Raw genomic sequence first — 21,582 nt, 5'->3', positions numbered from 1 at the left:
TCTTGCCTTCCATCTGTAACCTGAATGCAACTTTTGGGTCATGCATGCATGTCCTCACTCTTGCCATCACCCGCTGACATAGAGAATGCTCCCTTTGCCATAAGGACAAGTCCAAAGACAATACAACTCAGCCAAACCACCTTCCCAAAAGCCACAAGCACACTTGTCAGCTTGCTGGGCTTGGGGTACTCCATGTGGGCTTCTTTCCTATTTGTGCCAGGCCGAGGGAATGTAAAGAGGTTCCGCCTCTTAGACCTCTTCCCCTTTCCCTTTTGAGGTTTTCCCTCTTGGCTGACCAGATGGACACCAAAGCTAGTGTGACTCAGCCTGACCGACCTCGTCCTCATGCCCTGGCCGCCCTGCCCTCCAATGTGGGTGAAGATGGAGAGTCTGGTCAGTGCTTTTGATGTGGTGAGCTTGTTTCTGCGTCTTGGCTGTAGATGTTCTTGAATGTTCCTGACCTGGTTTCTTGGCTGTGACCATCTTGCAGCTCATGTTCTGCCAGTTAGATTGTAGCATTAAAATACTGATTCATCTAATAAGGTGGGATTGATTTGGTGAACCCCATAAAAGGACAAGCTCCCATATTCCAGTCATGCTATACTCCAACCCTCTGCCGGGAAATGAAAGGGTTTTATCACAAGCTCTTGGATGGCTCCAATCACTGTGTGGATATTATCAGAGGACGCTGGACCAGGGGTGTTTGGAGCTCTGTCTCCTCTCAAATTCTGACTTCTGGTCTCAGTGAAAACGGATGGGGGACTTTTTGAAGTGTCTGTTATGTAGACCCACCTGCTTTCTTTGGATTAGCACACGTCCCCGCCCTCCCCCCCTCCCCGCAGAAGTACAGAACATAAGGATGTCATTCAAGTGGATTTCAGGGCACAGTGGAAAGAAAACCGAGGAATATGTGGGTGCTGGTAAATGCCCTTTCAGTAGAAACTAATGCCAGCTGTCAGCAACAAGGTGGATTATGATCCTTTAGTGTACATAAGAAAGCACTTCGTTTTTCAGATGGAACGCTTTATGCCTATAGTGGGGATGGCAGCCCAGAGCCGATTCACTAATATAGATACACTGAGATTGCCTGCATTATTAAAAAATGTGCATTACATAATACATACTTTTGGACTAGATTCTGCATTAGTAATGCACTTTCTTTGCAAGATGCATTTTAATCAGCAAACGGACATTTAAGAAAGCACTGCATTGTAGAGCCCTAGTCATGGAGAGTTACAAATACATTTCAGTGTACATTCAGGCAGGCTCGGGAGGAACAGGGGAGCTTGCTGAAATACTGTTCCATCTCGCACTTAGTGCCGAGGTCGAGCAAATGGATCTGTGCAGAAAATGCTCTTTAAAATGCATTACGTGCATGACTTTAAAAAGTGCTTGCTGCAGAGTGAATTTCAAAAAGGAGCAAGTGGGTGATGAACGACCTGGGTTGTTACCAGGCTAAGGAACAAGGGGCCCTGTCTGCCTGCCGGTAAATAAAGTGTGGCCATACATTACCTTCGGGGCTCTGCCAGAGGGAGGCTCCTAAACCAGTTGGACAGGAAAGCAGAGTTTCCAGTTCATTACAGTATCATACAATAAGGGTTTTATTTGGATGAATTGTGAAGAAGATTGTCTTCAGGCCCTTAAAGGACTGTCATGTGGAACAGGCTTTCAGATTTATTTTACATGGCTCCAGAGGGCAAAATTAGAACCTATGGCAGGTTTCAGCTCGGCTCCAGGCAGAATATTCTAACAGTTAGGACTCTGTGATGGAGTGGCTGCCAGGAGGTTGTGAGCTCTTTGTCAGAAGAGGTGTTAAACGAAGGACAAGCACATGCTAGAGATGTTTTCCATGGACTAAGGGGCCAGGGAGAGCTGGAATGCGGTGACCGCCAGTGCTCTTTTCAGCTCAGGGTCTGGTTCCATAAAAGGCATCTGTGGGATGTGGGAGAGGGCCTTAGGGCTACATGGATGGGCATGGTGTTCTGACTTGGCTTCTATTTTGGAAGCGTTTGAAAGTGTGAGTGGAAGAAACGTCTGGGCTGCAGTTTCAAGACACGGGCAGACAGGTGTGCGGGGCTGGACCCAGCAGCCTGCTGGAGGACTTTCCCACCCAGCACAGGGCACCGAGGCCCTCTGCTCCACAACTAACTTCTTGAGGCACAGATATTAGCCAAGTCCCATCTATTAATTATATTGCTCCTCTTTGCCTTCCCTCCTGGAGCTGTCTCAGAAATTAAAAATGAAATTGACTGTTTAGCAGTAACACATCAAGTTGCTTCTGTCACCAAGACACTATTCTGGCATTGAGGGCAGATGGAAGTAATTGAGGGTGAACAACTCCTGTGACCCACCACAATGTGAAATGTCCCCAAATACTAAAACACTGACTGCCAGCGAGTGCAAAAGAGGAAGTTTCGTGCCAGATTGGTAAAACGGGGTTGGGAAATTCAGGAACCTCGATTAGAATCAGCAGTAGACTTCATCCCATGGCCTTCCGACAGAGGTTTAGTGTGGTCTAATTTTGAGTTTTTCAGAGTCTAAAAAAGGATTGTTTTTAATCTGCCTGTCCCCACTTGCCTAGCACGTGCAAAGCTGTGCTTGTTTCTCTGGGGTCGTCAAGGATAAATAGCCTGGGTCTGCAAAAGGCCAGCAGGCTGCTGTCATGGGCCTCATGGACACCAACACATTTTCCAAGATGGGGCATAAAATGAAAGGCTGTGCTGCTGGGAAGAGTGGGTGTAATTGCTCTTGAACATGTCTTTTGGACAATCATTGGAAAGGACTGTTTTTGGAGATGGAGAGCTTTTCAAACTTTCCTTTGGGTAGAAGAGTTCAGGGAGTTTGATGGGCTCCCCACCCCTCACTGTGGCAATCAGCCAGAAAGACTCAACCCCACTGAGAGTTTGGCATGGGCCCCTCCTGCCGCCCCCACCCTCCCCCAAAGGGGGCTGGATACAGTACAAAAGCATTTGGCTCATTTCTCTAGGGCTATTTTGCTGTTATTCAGACTGCACTGATATCAGTTGGCTCTCACCAGTAGAAATGGTGAAAACCCCGAGCTCCTGATTTTGTGATTTGGGGGGAATGCTAACTAGAGCTAACAGCAAACAATAGGGGGAAATAATCATCTTTTTGGCATGGCTGGATTCCATCGAGGCCATTGTCGAGAGTACAATACCGTATTTGTGCCGTTGGTTTTGAAAATGAGCTGGGACCAGGGATGCCCAGCCTTCCTGTGTGCACATTGTGAGGAGCTGTCTTCTTGGAGTTGCATTTCCTTTACCTTCACTTGGCCTTCTGGTGGGGTTCTGCCGCTGCCGTGGCACCTGCCTACCCACCTCTGCCAAGGGAGGGGCAGCTTCTACGCTCCTGGCCCAACAGGAAGGGCCTGAAAGGGCCCCCAGTGAGGCCAAGGGTGGCTGGGAGACAATGCTCCCCTTCTCTGCTTTACTCCCCCCACCCCACTTAGCTGTCATGGGGTCCCTGCCCTTCAGCCTCTGACCAGTCGCTTGCTTTGTATTGGGCACTGCCCTTGTCTGCTTCTTTCCCGCGGTCAGCTGAGACCCCAGCGCCCAAAGGTGCCCCGGGCCCAGATGGCCCTAGCCTCGGCTGTCCCTCTGTGCCCTGCCCGCCCACTCCTGCCGGGGGTCGGAAGCGCTGCTGATTGCCGAGGACCACTCAGCGGCAGGAGTGCACGCCAGCTCGTGGCCTTCTCGCTGCCCAGCGCTCGGTCATCCCACCGTTCCCTTCACCCACCCGGCCTTGACAGACAGCCTCCAAGTTGTTTTCCTCTCATCTATCTGCCGAGGTTCTGACTCAGCCCTTCAGACCTGGGGGAGGGAGCGCGGCTCGGGGCGGGGGCGCCTCCGCGGTGCTGCGGTTCAGGCACACGCTCGGCGAAACCCTTGCAGCGTGAGCTCTTCAAAATATGATTAGACCAATTTTCCACGTCTAGGCACTGAGGCTCGGGCAGATTGGGACTATTTCTATGTGTGCAGAGTGAAGTGGAGAATTGAGGCAATTATCTTCAGGCAAATGAATCTGGGCTCTGTAATCAGTCCACCCAGATAACTGGGGGAAACCGGCCTCATGCGGCAGCCTGCGTTGAGTGACGCGGCTTCTGGGGTATTCGCGCTTACTTTCCAGGGGCTTTGTTTTTCCGCCTAGGCGCCCGGGCAGCTGTTAGGGCCTGAGGGCTCCCCCCTGCTTCCCGGCAGGTGTGGGGAGTGGAGCCGGGGCCACGGGGGCGCAGGGGAGGCGCGGGGGGAGGGGCGCAGGGGGTCGCGGGGGGGCGCGGGGGGGGCGCACGAAGGGCGCCGCCGCTGACCTCGCCTCTGCCGCCCTTGCAGGCCGGCGCGGCCTCCATCCAGACGTTTCTTTCCACCCCTTCTTCCCGTCCCCGAGAATCCTGAGGTGCTGGGTCAGATGGCGCTATGAGGTGACCAGGTGCCCTTCAGGCCTGCTGACAGGACTCCTCACGGGGCCGTGGGGAGGAACTTGCACAATAAACAAAACCTCAGGAAGCTGGGAGGTTGGCGGGTCAGGTCTGACTGACACCAGAAAACGAAAATGACTTCCGGAAATGACTTCCGGACCCCCCCACCCCTGCCCATTGTTTTGGCCCCAAATCGCTCTAAGTCCGGAGTCCTTCCATGTGTTGGTCTAGAATTTCCCTCCCGTTAGAACAGCTTTCACTTCCCCTCCCAGCTCTAAGCTGGAGGAGAGGGGAAAGCAGAGCAGAGAGAAGACACCTCGAGCGCCGCCGCCCAGGTCGCGTTTGCGTTGAGGCCAGCGAGGAGTTGGGACCCATAAGGCCTTTGAGCGCTACATCGGCCTAGAAAGCTGCCCCAGCCAGGGGGCCGGGGTGTGGCGGGGTGGCCGCGCTGGGCAGGGCCTCTGGAGGAGGGCGAGCGAGGGTGCTCGCCCGCCTCCCCTCCTGCCAGCCAGCAGCGCGCTCACACTCAGGCTCACACTCAGGCTCACCACTGGGGGAACAGTGCGGACCCAAAGGCCCAGCTGCGCTTTTGACCACAAGCCCTCTAGGACTTGAAATGAACCTTGAACAATATATAGGAATTAGGGAAGTTGTTTTTTTAACACTGTCAGGAAATTTTTGCTTTTTTACTGCTTGTCACTATGCATATTTCTGATATTAATTAGTTAAAATAAAAAATAAAAAAACCTAACACCTCCTGTCCACAATTGAAATAATAAGGTAAGAAACATCTGTCTGTCCTCAGGGTATTGTGGCATAATGTGGATTTATGTATTTTTAAAATTTTTAGTGATAGCTGGTTTATTCCTGTCCAGTCTTGGCCAGTCCCTTAAATGGTGACACTGTCCCCAGGTTGCACTGTGATTGGTTCCCAGCTTCCCCACTTGTGGTTTTAGACTACTACATCTGAAGACCTGCTGGGGCAAGTGCCATACTGTCTTGGAATTCTGATAGTTTTGCCTATTTATTCTTCTGTATGAATTTAAGAGCCATTTTTATCAAGTTCTATAATGACCTTGGTGATATTTTGACTAGAATTGCATTCCATCTATAAATTAAGTTGAGAAATATTGTTGTCTTTTCTGCATTTAGTCTCAAGCCAGAAATATGGTTGCTCTCTTCATTTATTTGAGCTACTTTTAATTTCTGCTGTTAAGGATTTGTGTCTTCTTTATATAATTCTAATATATCCTATCTGAAGTTATTTCCCCAGTATTGGATATTTTTGTTGCTGCTGTGAATGGGCTCCCCTTTTTTCATTATATTTTCAAGCTGTTTATTATATGTTTATAGGGATGATATTGATTTTGTGCATTTTTCCCATTTTCTGCTACTTTTGGAATTGGCTGGTTTGTGAGGGAACCTGGGCTGTTCAAGCAAACACTCACTGAGTGTTTCTCAAGGATTTTGTAGATGGGATTCCTGCGTGGGAGAGTTGAACTAAATCAATGACTTCCAGATGACAATCCACAGTGAAATCAGGAAAATAATGATGATGTAGTTTTTCATGGGGTTTAATTTATTCAGGGAAGGGACTATTCGTGATTTTGTGGCTTTATAAACTTGCTACCTTTTACTATTTCAATGTCATTTATCTTTATGTCGACAGCAGATGGTAATGAGGATTTTTGTTTTTAAGAAGTTAGAGTTAAAATCCTCACCCGCCCCCGTCCCCCAAGACAGCGCCCTTGTCTGTTTGCTTGTTTTTGCTCGTTCCTTTCCTTTAGGAGGCACCAGGATCTGAACCTGTACCTCCCGTGTGGGAGGCAGGCGCTCACTGCTTGAGCCACATCCGCTCCCCTTAAAATTTTTTTGTTTCTTTTTTTTTTTTAATGGCTTTCCTTAGCAGACTGGAAAAAAAATTGGCCACCTCATGTTGGTACTCCACATTTCTTTTAAAATGTAAGCGTTGTTTGGAATTTCAAAATCTAGGACTTTATTGTTTTAATACTTTCAATTGTGGGCTTTTAAAAAATTTAAGCTAATTTTTGGTTTAATCTTTTGGATTCTTGTTAATCATGCCACCTAGTTAGTGATCCTTTTATTTCTTTCATTTTTCTCTAATTTGTTCATCCTTAATTTGTGCCATGCTGCATTCCCCATACATGTGTGAGAGAGAAAAAACTTTATTACTGTATTAAAGTAAAGGGATGAAATGTAGGTACCTCATTTTGCTTCTGTTTTTAAAGGGATTTTATCTAATGTCTTTCCTCACATAGTAATTAGGTGGATTTTTAAAGGTGTCAGAATGGTCCTGTGAGAGGGACTCGGCGGGAAGCCCGGGGTGCGAGGCTCCTGAGAAGCTTGACTTCAGAGCCAGGCAGGCCTGGGTGGAAATCTTGCCTCCCTCTGCTCCATAACAGACCAGTGACTTGGCTGGTCTGGCCTCTGTCTTCTCAGCTGCAAAAGAGGCGGCAGTACCTGCCTTCCAGGGCTGCAGAGGTGGTCACCTGAGAACGGGTAGAGAAGGTACCCAGCAGTGGTCAGTAGTAAGTAGATAGCAAGCCGGTAGCTGAGTTGGTGATGGCTGTCAGTAGTGGTAGCAGTGACGATGACAACTGTTAAGGTGGTGGCGGTGATGGCGATGGTAAAGGCCAAGAGGTGGGTGAGCAATGTTACAAGAGCCTAAAATAAAATTGGAGATGCCAATCAAGTTGTTGTTTTTCTGTATGGATTTCCAGTTATCTCTTAGTGACCTCTTGATGGAAGGTCTTAGAAGCAAGAAGAGTTTGAGCTGCAAAGAGGCACTGGGTACCACTGTGGATCCTGCCCTCTGCTAGGCACCGGAAATGTGATGGTGAGCTAAGCCTGTCTCCCACTCCAGGTGCATTCGGGGGGATCTGGAAATGAGTCATCAAATTGAGGAGGGTTTCGTGAGGACCTGAGCTAAGGGCACTGTAGGAAAGAAACATGTTTTTTTGTTTTTCAGAACGTGCAGCAGAGAAGCTGCCCTAGATTTGAGCATGTCAGGGAAGACTCCTGCGAGGGAATGATCTGTGCGCACTTGAGCTTGTTGCCACAGGGTTGGTGCTGCTCCAAGAAGAGGAATAGCGCGTTCGCGGGCCCCCTGCTGGAAAGAGCTGTGTGCAGAAGAGCAGCTGACAGGACGGGCAGAGCTGGGGTCCCCAGAGAGATGAGTCCTGAGAGGTGGCAGGGGCTGCCATGAAGGACCTGGCAGGCCTGGCAAGAGGAAATGCACTCTTCTGTTGTCTTAAAATGTCTCTAGAACAACGGGAAGCCATAGTTCTGCTGGCCAGGACATGCCATAATCAAGCTGTCTTTTTTGAAGAGCTTCCTGCCCACTGAGTTGGGGGAATGGATTTTGGAAAGGAAGCTGGAGATGATAGTACCTCTGTCTAGGGAGGTGGTTGCTTCTAGAGATGCAGAAAATTGGCGACAGTGAGAGTGGCTCCAAGAGTTATTTAGGCGGTCAGACGGACAAGGCTTGGTGGAGCGTGGATACAGGGAATTGGCTGTGCCAAGGGTGGCACCCAGATGGAAGTAGATGGCATTGGATCCTTTCCCTGAGCTAGAGAAAGGCAGAAAGTGGTCCAGGTGCAGGGTGGGAGGAGACCCCAAGTAGTCCTTGACATGTTGAGTTGGAGGTGCCTTTGGGCTGCCCACGAGGAGGTGTCCAGCAGGCAGAAGGTGTTATGGGCCCAGAGCTCCACAGAGAAGGCTGCAGTGGGGACGTAAAGCACCTAGTGCCAGGGAGCGTGCAAGAGAGGAGCACCCTAAGCCGGCATTTCCAACTAGAGTCCTTGGGGACAGAAGTCATTCCAGAGCTGGAAGAGATTGAGGGCATCGAGTCTTCATCCCTTCACTTTACAAGAAAAGAAACTAAGGCTTGGAGAGACTGGTAGGACCTGCTAGTTAGTGGTAAACCAGCTCTCAGACCTTTTTTTTTTTTAATCCTGAATCCTAGTTCAGTCTCTTTCTCACTACACCAAGTGGAAAATCTTTCTGTGGTGGTGGAACATGAGCCAAGAGCTCAGATGTCAACCCCCTTGATAGCAGATCTATTTTTTGGTCATCATCCAGATGGACAGTTCACAGCTTCACATTCTTTTCTTGATCACTTTAGAACTGAGATTCCACAGCTTCCTTATTTAAGATAGAGCAGAGCAAGAGCTGGCTATAAGCGGTTTGGATGCTAGAAATAGAACCATACCATGCCCTTAACAGTCACACCTGGCAAAGCCCGCACGGCAGCCGGGAAGGGCTTGGCCAGGATTAAGGCCAATATAATTTGGCGATACTCTCTTCTTTTGCTGGTTATTCCAAAACACAGGCAACTCCAAAAGCACTAGTTATTACATAAAGCTAGCCCACCCCGATGCTCTAGCTTAGACAGTTCCATTTTCCTCAAGACTCCTTGTTCAAGAGGTCAACCATGTGAAACTTAGGACATGGGAGCAGCCTCTCCCCAGCCATTACTTTTTAAATTTATTTTTAATTGCACATGTAATAGATGAATTTCATGTATTATATAATTAAAATATATACACACAAAAGAAAGCTAAGACTAAAGCCCACTTGGGTGGCCCTCCACCAACTCTAGTCTCCATATTCCACCACTCGGGTCCCCAGAGGTAGCCAGCTTGTTCAAGTGGCTGATTTCCATAGAAAACGTCTTTTTTTTAAAACACAAGTAGGGACCTATCACTTTGCAGCTCTTTCACTCAACAGCATATCTTGGAGACCCATGTTGGTTCGTGTGAGATCTGCCTCCTTCTGTTTAACTGCCACCCTGTCATCTGTGGTCTGAAGAGAGGACAGTCGTCAGTCCCTTCCCTACCGACATGAATTTAGGTCATTTCCACTCTGTTCCAACGACACACAGCCCTGTATGTCGCTCCTGGTACATACCTCCGTGGGCACGTTTGCAAGCGTTTCGCTAGGGTTGACTAGCAAGCAGTGGAGTAGGTAGTAGGTGAACACAGCACTTCGGCTAAACTGCCCTTCAAAGAAGGCCATGCATGTGACCCTGCTGTTAGCATGCGCCAATTTGTTCTCTAGCCTCTATTTTTTTTTAAGGTGTTATTTATTTATTTATTAAAGATTTATTTCTCTACCCTCTCTCCCCCCACCCCATATGTCTGCTCTCTGTGTCCATTCACTGCGTTCTTCTGTGTCCACTTGCTTTCTCGGTGGCACCGGGAATACTATGTCTCTTTTTTTTTGCTGTGTCATCTTGCTGCATCAGCTCTCTGTGTGTGCGGTGCCACTCCTGAGCACGCTGCACTTTTTTTGCTCAGGGCAGCTCTCCTCGCGGGGCGCACTCCTTGCGCATGGGGCTCCCCTACGCGGGGGACACCCCTGCGTGGCAGGGCACTCCTCGTGTGTATCAGTACTGCGCGTGGGCCAGCTCACCACACAGGTCAGGAGGCCCTGGGTTTGAACCCTGGGCCTCCCATATGGTAGGCAGATGCTCTATCCGTTGAGCCACATCCGCTTCCCTCTATCCTCTATTGAAACACCACGACCAGCCCTTCCGACCAAGGGAGCTCTGGTGCTAACCACGTGTCCTGACCCACCGTGAGCTGGGAGAGAGGGCTGGGGTCTGCTCTCCTGCTCTGCTTGTGGCGCTGGCATCTGTGGAACCCATGACCTTAGCGTCGTTGCCCTTTTCTCTCACCAGTCAAGAAAAAAAGTTGAACTTTAGTGAAATGTATTTCAGAAATTTGCCACCAAGAGAGGTTGAGGGAACACCTAACTGGAAGAAGAGATGGGAAGAGAGAGGCTCCATGTACTCCAGGCCTCTGTCTGGTTTCTTTCAGTTCTTCATGAAGGTGACTGAACTCTCTTAGAAACAAAATAGTGCAAACTGCCAGTGACGACGACCATTCGAGAGGTCTTTGCAGTGCTCTGATGGTAAGTTGGCCATGTGTGTCTTCCCCTCATCGTTTCATCATTTTAAACCCAAATGTTAGCCCTCTCCTCCTCTCAGGTGTAGACAGTTTATATTAGGAGTGGCCACAATCTAAAGAAGGTTCTCCGGGCATTTGTCCCCGCCCCCCCCCACCTTGCTCATGATGGGTTAGCCATGGTGTCTGACCAGGCTAATTTGTCATCCGGCCTGGATATCTGCAACCATGAGAGGCAGTGCTCCTACCTGGCGGGGTTGCTGAAACGGCAGGGCTAGGCGGTGTTTCCTTATTTATTATTAATAACAATGCTATCGATACTATTTGTAATTATAACTGTATAATTATGAAGAATTGAATATATAACTGTTTATACATGATTATTCATTAAATATATAATTATAACTATGCAAATTAGATGGAAATAACATAATTGTAAAGGATTCTTTAATTAATACTCTGTAGCACATTTAAAAGAAAAGTAACTTCCCATCTCCAGCTCTTTGGAACGCTGACTTCGGTTCTGCGATGGAGATCGCTGGTTAAATCGGGTAAACGATTCGCCTGGAAAGTGGTCTGTCTTTCCTCCTGGCGTCAGTGCCGAAAGATAAGGAAAAGCGCTGTCTCGGGAGAAAGGAAAGGGCAGCCTTTCCTAGGGGCCCCTCACGGTGAGCACTGCCCCTGGTTTTTGGGGGCTCCCCTCGGCAGTGGGGCCTGGGCTCCTCCCACACCCCCTCATCCCTGCAGCTGCTCAGCGCAGGCCCTGCGGGGCACGCAGCTGCCAGCTTCCCCCGGAGCCTAGCTCGGCCAACATGGCTGACCAGGGCTGTTGGCCTGGGGGGTAGCGAAGGAATTTAAAAAAATCACCCTCCCTTAAAAATATCAAGGGCACCTTTGCGGAAACTTTAGTTATTCGCATACCCCCGCTTCTTGAGTTGTGCGGCGCCCCATACCTGGCTGTGCTGAACCGCTTCCTTTTCTTACTCTTTTTTTTCTACATAAGCGTGTTTGTTTTTAAAAGGGAAATCATACCACTGCTAGACAAAAGATGACCAATATTACTTGGTTTCTGTTTCACTGTTTTAAAAAGTGCACATGAATGTAAATGCCTAATATTTACCACCAAAGGGACAGATCAGATTTTGATCCCAGTGTCTAGCTTTGCCATTCTTAGCCGAAGGGTGGTGGCAAGTATCTGGTTCCAACCAGCTGAAACCCTGTTGAGTTTCAACAGGAATAAATTACTTCGGGCATATTTTCTTTCTTTCTTTCCCTGACATTTGCCTTCTAATAATAAATCGACAGATGTAGTTGTCTTGATCTGCCTTTACCATGACATTTGCTGACACTTGTTTATGTTTGCAGCGCAGCCAAGGAGCAGCCTTATCAGTGTAGAGTTTAACCCGTGCCCTTGGCCTCAGTGGTGCACTGTCCCACGTAACAGAGAGCATGAGCTAAGACACTTTCTGACTTCCTGCCAGCACGTGCCGAAGCCCTGTTCTGGCCAGGAGGAAACTGGAGGAACTGATCCCTCACCTCTTGGAGCCATGTCCGTTGAAAACTTAACTTTATAAAGGTCAGCAAGCAAAGCCAAGCCCATAGGTACGTGAGGAAGCTGAAGTGTTTAAGGCAAGGACAGGAGCATGCGGGGGTCCGTGTTTGGAACCCCTGGTGGGGCAGGCAGGCCCGGGGAGAGGACGTGCTGAATAGAGGAGGTAGGCCTGGCTCTTCGGGAGTGGAGTAGAGGGTCATGGGGCTTCGTGCGAGTGTTTTAAAATCATAAATGACAAAAGAAGCGTGTGGTCAGACTGCCTCCATGGGTCAGTGGCCTGGGACAGTTTAAACAAACCCACCGCCTCAGGGACCAGGTCCTGCTGTGCTGCTACCGACGGCCCAGGGCATCACTCCCCACTCCTCGTTGTACAGATCAAGAGGTGCCAGGCAGGTCCTGGCCTATCGTAGGCCCTCAGTAAGTACTGACTGGCCATTTTTCTCATGTGCATTTTTTAAAAACCTCTTACGGAAATTTCCAGGCACACCAAGGCAGGACTAGTCCAAGGACCCTGCGGTGCAGCTTCAGTCGCCATCAGCTTCTGCTGCTCATGTTCTTCTGTCACCCCCACCACTTCTCTGGGATATTTTAAAGCACATCCTAGAAATCATGTCATGGCACTTCGCCCCTAGTGTTTTTTGGCCATTGGATTTGAGGCTCAGTAGCACCTAACCACCCACACTTCCTGGGGTTCTTCTGGGGATATGTTTAAGTCATCTCCTTTTTCCAAACCCTTCTCTCCCAAAGAGAGCACATCAGGGTACTTGGGCCTACTCTCCCCTTCTCTTCCCAGTGAGGTCTTAATTCATTTCACCACTATTTACTTGGTCACAGCTTTGGGCCAGGAGCTGTGCTAGACCCTGGGAAGAGAAGCTGAGAAGAGGAGAGAGGCCTAGGCCCGGCCCCCTGCCGCGGCAGTCAGCCGGGTGACCCGAGAGCTTTCACTCAGCTGCAGGCTGAGGACCTTGTGAGGGGGTAGACCCTAACTCCCGTGAGCCCCAGGCATCTCCGAAAGCCATCAGCCATCTTTGGACCCATCGCCCCAAACTGATCATTGCAGCTTCCCCCATTTCCCAAAGTGAAGCAGGTGCATTTTTTGGTAGGCAGCAACCAGGCAGATCTCAGCGCTGCTCTTTCTAAAAGAATGCACATTTGGAGTGGACAGGGCCCCAAGGAGTGTGCTATCAGTTGTCACCGTCGAGTGGAAAGATCTGACGGGGGCCAGCTGCTGGGCCTCTTTGCCACTATATTAATAGTAGGCCCATGAGGCCGGCGGGTGGGGGGCCGGGGGCGAGGGGAAGGACAGCTGGGCGGATGGCACACCACGCTTCAGGCATGTGCTCTCTGCTCATGGGCGCGTGGATGGCCTGCGCCCCACCCTGCTGCTCAAGAGCCCCCTGAGCCTGTGCCCGTCTTCTCCTTGTAGGGTCAGGAATGGGCGCGAGCTGACAACACATTGACAGAGGAGCCAAATTAAGGCTGGCGTGACTGGAGTAGAGGGCTGCAAGGGCCCCAGTGTCCTTCGGTCAGCTTACGCTTTTACTGGAAGCACAGGCGCACAGGGGCCAGAGAGGCGGTGGTATTTAAGCAGCTGGGGGTATTGGGTTCTATATGCCAGGGTTGAACAGATATTTTTAAATGTCATGGGCCAAATGGAAACTCAGTTGGCAGCAGGATGGAGGGGCAGGGGGATTTGGAGGACGTTTGGAGTCGTATCTGGATATGGTCAGGATCGCTGGGTAGGATTAGTGCCCAGGGATGAAGTCCAACCTGTGAAGTACAAGTGGAAAGAGAGGGTGGTGGGAAGGGTCATCTGCCTTAGTGGCAGGCGCCAGGGGCAGGCGGCAAAGAGGAGGTAGGTGAGCGATCTTAGCAGGTGCTAGGGACAGGGGCAGATGGAAGTGGACAGAAGTACCACTGACAGGGCTGGACAGCCCAGGCCTAGCCTCCAGCTCAGAGGCCTGGGTGGCAGGGGGAGGCCTGTGGTTAAGATCCCTGGTTGGCACCAAACAGGACTGAGCACCAACCTCAGTGCCCACTTCCCACCCACTAGAAAAAACCTCATTTGTCAGCTAAGGCCCAGTGTCCTCCCAGCTGTTGGGCTCAGGGTGTCCAGGGAAGGTTAAGCGAGACAAGGAACATCTAACATAGAAAAGAGTCACTAAATGGTAGCCGCCGTGATGACCAGTGAACGTTTGTTTTTAAAACACCGCTATTATAGGAGAGAGGTTGCAAACTGCCCACCCAGGCCCCGGCCCACAAAGAGACATGTTTTGTTTCAGCTGTACAGAATATTTTCTTTTCTATCTGGATTACGAGAGCTGCCAACATTTAGAAATTGGGAGATATCACAAGAAACTCTGGATATTCAACTTCTCTTGGCCTTTCAGAAGCTCTGGCCAGCTGGGGCCCGCGGACTGCCCCGGTAGGTGAGGGGCGGCTGCCCCCTGTTGGTGGGCAGCAAACCCGCCACCGCGCCTGCTAGGCACCTGGCCCCTTCACTCAGCTCTGAGTCGGGCCTGGCCTTGGGAGGCATTTGCACTTGTTCTCTCTGCTATAAAGTGGAGCTATTATTATCGTAGAAGGAATGAGGGTCATCAGAATTAGGCAGAGGCCCAGCAACTGGAATGCTGGCTGGGCCCTCCTTGACTTTGCCGTGACATTGGTCTGGACACCCTGAGCTCATGGATGAGCACTGCGTGGCCCAGCTGGGGAAGGGGGAGGCAGAGGGAAGGAGACAGTGAGCTTTCCCCAGCCTCAGCCAGCCCAGGGTGCTGGGGTGGCTGACTGCCTTCCTTCCTGGGGCCCCTTAGTAACATGGACAGAAACTCAGCCGGGATAGGGCAGTCTCCGTGGGGACACCCACATCTATGTCTGCTGGGCCTCCCGTGGCCTCGGTGGGGGGGTTGCTTTGGAAGGCTTCAGGGAGGCCAGGGGCCCATCTGAAACCCAGGCGTCGGTTTCCAGCACGAGTACAGGAATGGGGGAGAGGGGCTGTGGTGGGGCAGAGCCTCTGGGAGCCCTAAGTGGGGGGGGTGTTAGACAGCCCCGGAGTTAATTCTTATTCCTATTCAGAATTTCTGCCTCTTCCTCTGCAGCTCAGCATGTGCTCTGGCTTGTGCTGTCCCTTGGGAAGAACCTTTGGCAGCAGTGACTGGGCGGAGGCCTCCATGCCTCAGGGCCGCCTGCGTGAAGGCCTGGGAGGTCCCCTTCCTCTTTTGAAGAGATGAGAACCATTTGCTGTGGGCATCAGGGAGAACATCTGGACGAGCTTTTCACACACAGCCCCCCTCAGAGTCAGTCCCCTGGGCAAAGAGGCACCCTTCCACCTCCTGATGTGCTCATTCGCTCTTATTCCTTGTGTCTCTGGTAATGAAATACATTAATTCGTTTAGTCTTCACCCTACGGAGAAACCGAGGCACACACAGATCAGCTGGAGTGTGGCAGAACCTGGATTTGAACTCGGCTTTTGGGTTCCAAAGTCACCTTCCAAACCGCTGCCCTCTCAGGCTTCTGAGGAGATGAGGGCGCAGGTATCCCCAGGTGGTGGTTGGGCCCAGTTGGGAGCCCGCCGTGTAGCAATGCAGGGAGAAAGCACTAGAAAAAGCAGGAAGGCAGCGGGCTGCAGGAAGTGGGCTGGGGAGAGCTGTGGTGGACAAGGAGGTAGGAACTTGCTGTATTGTGCTCTTCCAAGGGCAGTGAGAAGCACTGATGGGTCCTAGCAGGGGGTGCCATGGTCAGAACGTGCGTTTCTCAGGTTCCCTCTGGCTGCTGGACGGAGAAGGGGTTATTGAAGCAAGAGGAGCAGCAGGAGGCCGGTTGGTCCAGGTGAGGGGTGTTCCCATGCGGGCAGCAGGAGGTGCATTTGGGATATGGGGGAGGTGGGCAGGACTTGCTGATGGAGGCGTGCAGGTGTGAAGAGGGAGAGGGGAAGGGCTGAGAGGTGACTCTAATTGGATTGGGGACTTGAGCTCTTGGGGAGCTGGGGTCTGCCTGAGGTGGTAGAGTGTAGGAGAGACATTTTCTCTGGGGCCTCTTCCTTGACAGTGTGGAGAAGGGTCCCTGGTACTTCTGGAATCTTCCTCCGTCACTCGGGTCTCAGCCTATAGTCAGAGCTGGTTCTTCACTGCCTGGAGAACGACACAGCTCCATGTGGCAGCTGAGAGCACTGTCCTGGGGGTGGGTGGGGAGGTGTCCCCGGCGGAGGTGGGGGGCGTGGTCACGTTTAGAGCAGGCTGTGAAAGGCTCTGGAGAGACCAGCTGGGCAGAGCGCCCCGTTCGCTGACGGCCAGCGCTGGCAGCATGTGGCCCTCTAAGGGACCCCTCCCTGCCTGGTGCGCGCACTTCTGGACAGATGAACTCATCTGCATCCTCTGGACATCTCAGTGGAGTAGGTGGGGTGTTGCTGCTTTTCCCGTTTTATTTTGCCAGTGAGGTAATGGGACCCAGAGAGAGAGCAGCGCCTCAGGCCACTTCTCCAGTCCCAGGCAGGGTGCAGCGGGTGGCTGGTACTCCCTGGTGCACCGTGCAGGGCTCCCCTGGGGTTCCTGGGGCCCCAGCTGGAGCCCAGCCATTGTCCGACGTTGACTGGGTGGTTGGCAGTCCAGAGCCTCAAGTGGTGGTGCCCAGTGCCCAAGCCCCTCACCACTAGGTGGCGCAGCCACAGTGATGTGCTGACTGACGGGGCCTTGGCGGTGGGGGTGCAGGTTTATATCCCCTCCTTTGCCCTGGGCCACCTCTTGTTTCAGGTAACCCCTTCCCAGGTGTCTAATTTGCTGTGTCATCACAGTATGTCCTTTAACATTGTGGGCCTGGATTTCATTTGTCCCTAATAAAGATTGGGGCCAGAGATAAATGAATTTCCACCAGGTCTGTCACTTCGTGGTGACCTGAAGCACTAAGCCAGTCCCCTCCCTGTTCCTTTTGTTCTCCTCTCCCTGGCCCTGCTGCACAGGATCATGGGGCCATCTCCTTGCCCTGGCCAGGCAGGCAGGATTTCAGAGAAGACTTCCCTAAGCGCGACTTCTGCTCGGTTCTTGCCTGGCTGAGCTCCCTGAAGAGGAGTCTGGCCAGGCGATTGACCCAGGTTCACCCAAGAAGGCCTTGAGGACTGGGCCTTCAAACCCTTCTTGCAAACAGTGTGCTTGCCTTCCTCAGGAAAGGGGCCACGTTTTCCACACCATGACTGCTTTCCTCTTAAATCAATACCACACAGCACCGTAAAGACTGCACATACATCTAAGTGCTATGGCTGGCTGCTTTGGCCATTGGAAGAAAGACACCGCACTGAAGGCCATGTCATCTCAGTGTGACTTTGGGGTGTTGCCCTCTGTGTGTGTGTCTGTCTAGTTTATATACCCCTCCACCGCCTCTTCCTACTCGAAGCCTTCCTGCCTTCTGAGTGCCTGTGGAGCCTTCAGTAGCTCAGTATCATCTTTGAAGTTCTACCTCTACGTGGTACAGCTGAGCGTCATCCACACCAACTCCTCGATTTGAAATTTGTCATGCTTCGGGCTCTTCTGGGTGGAAGTTTAATCATTTCTCTCTGGAGGTGTGGTTTGCTAACAAGTCTATTTTCATGGACCAGCCCCAGGGTAAGAACTGGTCTTCATCTCCATGAGAAGCCAGCTGCTCATAAGCGTTTCTGTATAATTTTATCTGCACGTGCCAATTAGAGTTGCACAGATCTAGTTTTGTGTAAACTAGGTTTATTTACGTACTTTGAAGTCACAGCTGGGCTTCTTTGAAATGGCTTGATTAATTCATATTGATGACCCCATCACCCCAAAGCCACCTTTGAACTGAGAGGATTTATTGTACCAGTTTACCACCAAGCCATGTCATGTTGGGTGATAGGTGGGAAACTCAAAACCATCTGTTGTTAAAAAAATAAAAAATAAAAAAAATAACAACAGAACAGTCATAGAGCCATACACTTTGTACTGCTGCATAATCAATGCACCTGTTGAGCGCAGTGACTCGGTTGAGGTGGCCGTGGGTCCATGCACCCACCCCTCGGGCAGTAGGGCCAGGCAGTGGCCTTCCTCCCCCCGGGAGAAACACGAAACAGCAGCATGGTCCCCAGGCCCGGGAGCACAGCTGCTCTTCCCCACCCGCCCGCATTGTCTTCTCCCCGAAGATGGCGACCTCCAGCTCGGCTGAGTTCATGGGTTCTCACTGGTTCTTTATGCCACAGCGGACATTCTGGGGCAGAATGTCCAGACTCATGCTCACGATGCCCATTGGCCAGTCCTGCCAGCCTCAGCCCTTCAAAATCGGTTATATTGACCTGACTGTAGGGTCACCTGACTGTAGGGTCAGCACTGGGGACATCAGAGAAGAAACTCGGACCTGGGATGGAAGCCGGGCCCTCCTCCCAGCTCTATCTCCGCCACCACGAAGAACTAGCCTGTTGCTTTGCTCAGGAATGAAGCGGAAGCTCCTTGATTTGCAGCTTTGTTCAGGACTGGGCAGGGTTTTCTGTCATTGCAACACTTGAGGTGGGCAGTCGTTCGTGGACTGCCCGGCCCTCCCAGGGCTGCACACAGAAGGGCATTGTGAGCCCGACCCCGCCACTCGAGTCAAGGCGGCAGTCGGGGCCTTCAGAGGAGAGCCTTCGGAAGATGGAATGTCGAGGACGGCTGTCAGCGCGTATGACCGAGGCCGAGCTGTGAGGCAGCTCTTTCCACAGTGCCCCGAGCCTGCTGCCAAGGCCCCCGACAGCGCGTTCAAGAGCCATTGCTTCCAAGTCAGCCATGCTGCCATGCGCTGCCAGGGTGCTGCCAGGGCACCCAGGCCGCTGAGGGCAGGCTTCGAGCGCCCCGGGGCCAGGAGGTCCACGAGGAGGTCTGGAAGACTCGGAGTTGAAAGGGCGACGGCCAGTGTCTGGGGCATATACATTGTTTGTCTGGGGTCCTCCAAAGGCCCCTGATGGGGCTGGGCAGGGGTGGGGCGTACTGTGGCAGGAGAGAGGGCGGTGAGAGGTCCCAGGTCAAATGTACCAAGTTGGGGAGGAGGCACTCTGGGCATGGCCTTCTGCAGGAGATGACGATGAAGAGAAGGACCCTTCCGGAGGGCCCCCCTCAACCCTGTTGTGCTTGATTCAGAGGGTTGGGTGGAGGCTTTCCTGAAGGGCTCTGAGAAGTCGCTGCCTCTGGCCAGGTGGGCAGACCTGAGGCAGAGGGGCATCGGCAGGAGGGGCAGGTCAGCCCTGCCCAGTGCCCTCACTCACGGCCTCGCTCCCTGCGTGGTGGCCGGGGGTGTCGAGGGAGAACCAGACCGTGTCGTTCCTCTGCTGCAAACCTCCAGAGGCTGCCCATGACCCTTTGAAATATGGAGCCCTCCCAACCTTGGCCTTCAAGGACCCCCTTGGTCCCACAGGCCTTTCATGTGCCCAGGCTGCGTGCCTGCTCCTTAGGGTCCCCCTCCTTCCCACTCACCCTGGCTGGCCCTTCCTACCCCACCTGCTGCTTCCTCAGGGAAGCCCCCTGCCTGCACACCCCTGGTTTTCTTGATCTCTTGGCTGGATGACTTCTTTTTTGCCCACCTCTTCTAGACTGGGAGTTCCAGTGGGCAAGCACCATCGCTGCCTTATTACGCTCTCTAGGTGTTCTCCCTGCTTGGTGCACAGTAGGTGGGTGCTTAATAAACAGGTGTAGAATGAGTGGATGATGTCTTCCTCTTTTATTCAAGCTTCATATTGCCTAGTTCAGTGCTGGCTAGAGTCGTTGCTCACTTGACTTTCTCAGTGTGCTGCTCAGGGTTGCTGCTCTGGGGACCCCTCTGGAAACCTGACACCCTCGGCCACCACCCTGGACCCAGTCAGGTGCCCTCTGTACTTCTCATTATAGCTTGGTCTTTTCCTTCACAGCATTCATCACAGCATGGAATTACCTACTTATTTTCTTAATGCCCGTCACCCCCACTAGTAAACCTCCAAAGGGCAGGGGGTGTCTTTCTCATATAATTAGTACAGGGAGGGCACTCACGTAATTGCCACATGGTTGGGTGGATGGGTGGGTGGATGGATGGATGGGTGTGTGGGTGGATGGATGGGTGGGTGGGTGGGGGAGTGGGTGGATGGGCGGATGGATAGATGGATGGAGGATGGATGGATGGTCGAATGGATGGATGGATGGAGGGTGGGTGGTGGGCATGGAGGTGGGTGGGTATGTAGATAGTCAGGGGGAACAGAAAGATTCAAAGACACTCCAGGACCTGAAAAAGGCAACTAAGTGTTGCCAAAGTGAAGTGGCTTCCTTCCAACAGATGACGCCTAGAGGGAGCACCTGGGCAGGGGGAGGGGAGGGTGGGTAAGACGCCTGGAGCTGGTCCTGAGCCCAGCAAGGCTAAGACACCTTCACATTTCAGCAAAACGAGCCCCTTGGGAACCTGGTGAAGGGCCAGTCCCTGCCCACCCCGGGGCTGCACACGTGCATGCACGCTCTAGGCGGGCTTCCAGGAATGCTGAGGCCTTGCTCTGGGCTGGGCTGGGGCTGGCAGGGAGCCGCGTGGTGCCCAGCCCTGCAGGAAGGGGCCAGGCCCCGGGGGCTCTGTTCTGGAAGTGTGCCATTGGAAGTGCTTGTGAGCCCCGGGCTCGGGGAGGTGGCTGGACAGGAAACCGCTGCCCTTCCCCTCAGTCTGGGCCCCATGAATTATGTCAGCCAGGCTTGGGTGGCTCCCCCCAAATCAAGGTCCCAGGCAGGCCTTGGGCGCATGGGGTAAGGGGGCCAAGGGCACTGCCTCCAGCCAAGAAATGAGAGCTAAGAGTGAGGCTCTGTCAGCATCCAACACAGCAGTAGCAGGAAAGGGCCAGGAGGCTTTGGGCTCTGCTCAGTCTTTGTGGGCAGTGAGGATGGGGTACCGAGGACACAGGAGCCTCCCTGCTCCATTCTGCAGTGAGACCAACAACCTGGTCTCCCCCTTTCTGTGTGATCCTTCCCACTCTGCCTCCCGCTCTGGGGGAGGGGTTGGGGGGGCGTGCTTGGTGCAGCTCTCGGTGGGCTTGGGATTTTGGTGGTGAAGTGCTGTACCCACCGTGGCCCTCTGCTCCCCTCTCCTTCCTCCCAGCTCTTGCCCCTCTGGCCCATCCTTCCTGGAGGTCCCATGTGCCCTGGCCTCCTAGGTGCCTGCCAACCTGCTCCCATCCCATCGGTGCCTCCTGGCCTCAAGTGCACACATTACAGCCAGGCAGTAATGGAAGGGCCACCCTGCCCCCATCCTGCCCCCTTCACATACCCAGCCCGGGGCGGGGGGCCTGTCTGCCCCATAGCCAACTCCCTCTCCTGTCCACCATGTCACTGCTCAAAGCTCCAGTGTTTCCTCGAGGCCCAGCCTCTCTCGCTGCCCGCCCCCCAGCCCTGCTCCCAGCTTTGCCTTGCCTGTAATAACTCACTCATACCTCTCACCTGTATCCCCATATCTCCCGTCTCAGGAAGACGCGTGACTGGCCTTCCCAAGGCTGACCTTCCTTCTGATGGCTTCCGCCCCACTCCTGTCTCCCTTTCTCACTCTCCATTGATTCAGCAAAGCTGTACTGAGCGTCTGCTATGTACCAGACTCTGAGTTGGTGATCTGGGTTCCTCCATGCACAAAACAGGCAAGAATCCCTGCCGGGGAGTTTCTTTTCCACTGGGGAAAAGAACAGAAACAAGGAAGCAAATTACAT

General features: G+C 52.4%; 1 long non-coding RNA gene across 1 annotated transcript in view; it reads left to right on the top strand.

Moving 5' to 3' along the window:
• Positions 1 to 17,866, top strand: part of LOC111764545 (uncharacterized) — a 29,604-nt gene extending 11,738 nt beyond the window's left edge. Inside the window, exons 3-4 of the long non-coding RNA XR_011647384.1 lie at positions 10,276 to 15,743; positions 16,870 to 17,866. This is a non-coding gene — a long non-coding RNA (uncharacterized lncRNA). The remainder of the gene's footprint in view (positions 1 to 10,275; positions 15,744 to 16,869) is intronic.
• Positions 17,867 to 21,582: the final 3,716 nt, after the last annotated feature.

Source organism: Dasypus novemcinctus, chromosome 24 (genome assembly GCF_030445035.2).
Source record: "Dasypus novemcinctus isolate mDasNov1 chromosome 24, mDasNov1.1.hap2, whole genome shotgun sequence".
Lineage (NCBI taxonomy): Eukaryota > Metazoa > Chordata > Mammalia > Cingulata > Dasypodidae > Dasypus > Dasypus novemcinctus.
The sequence above is the reverse complement of the archived record's forward strand: the minus strand, read 5'-3'. Positions and strand labels throughout refer to the sequence as shown.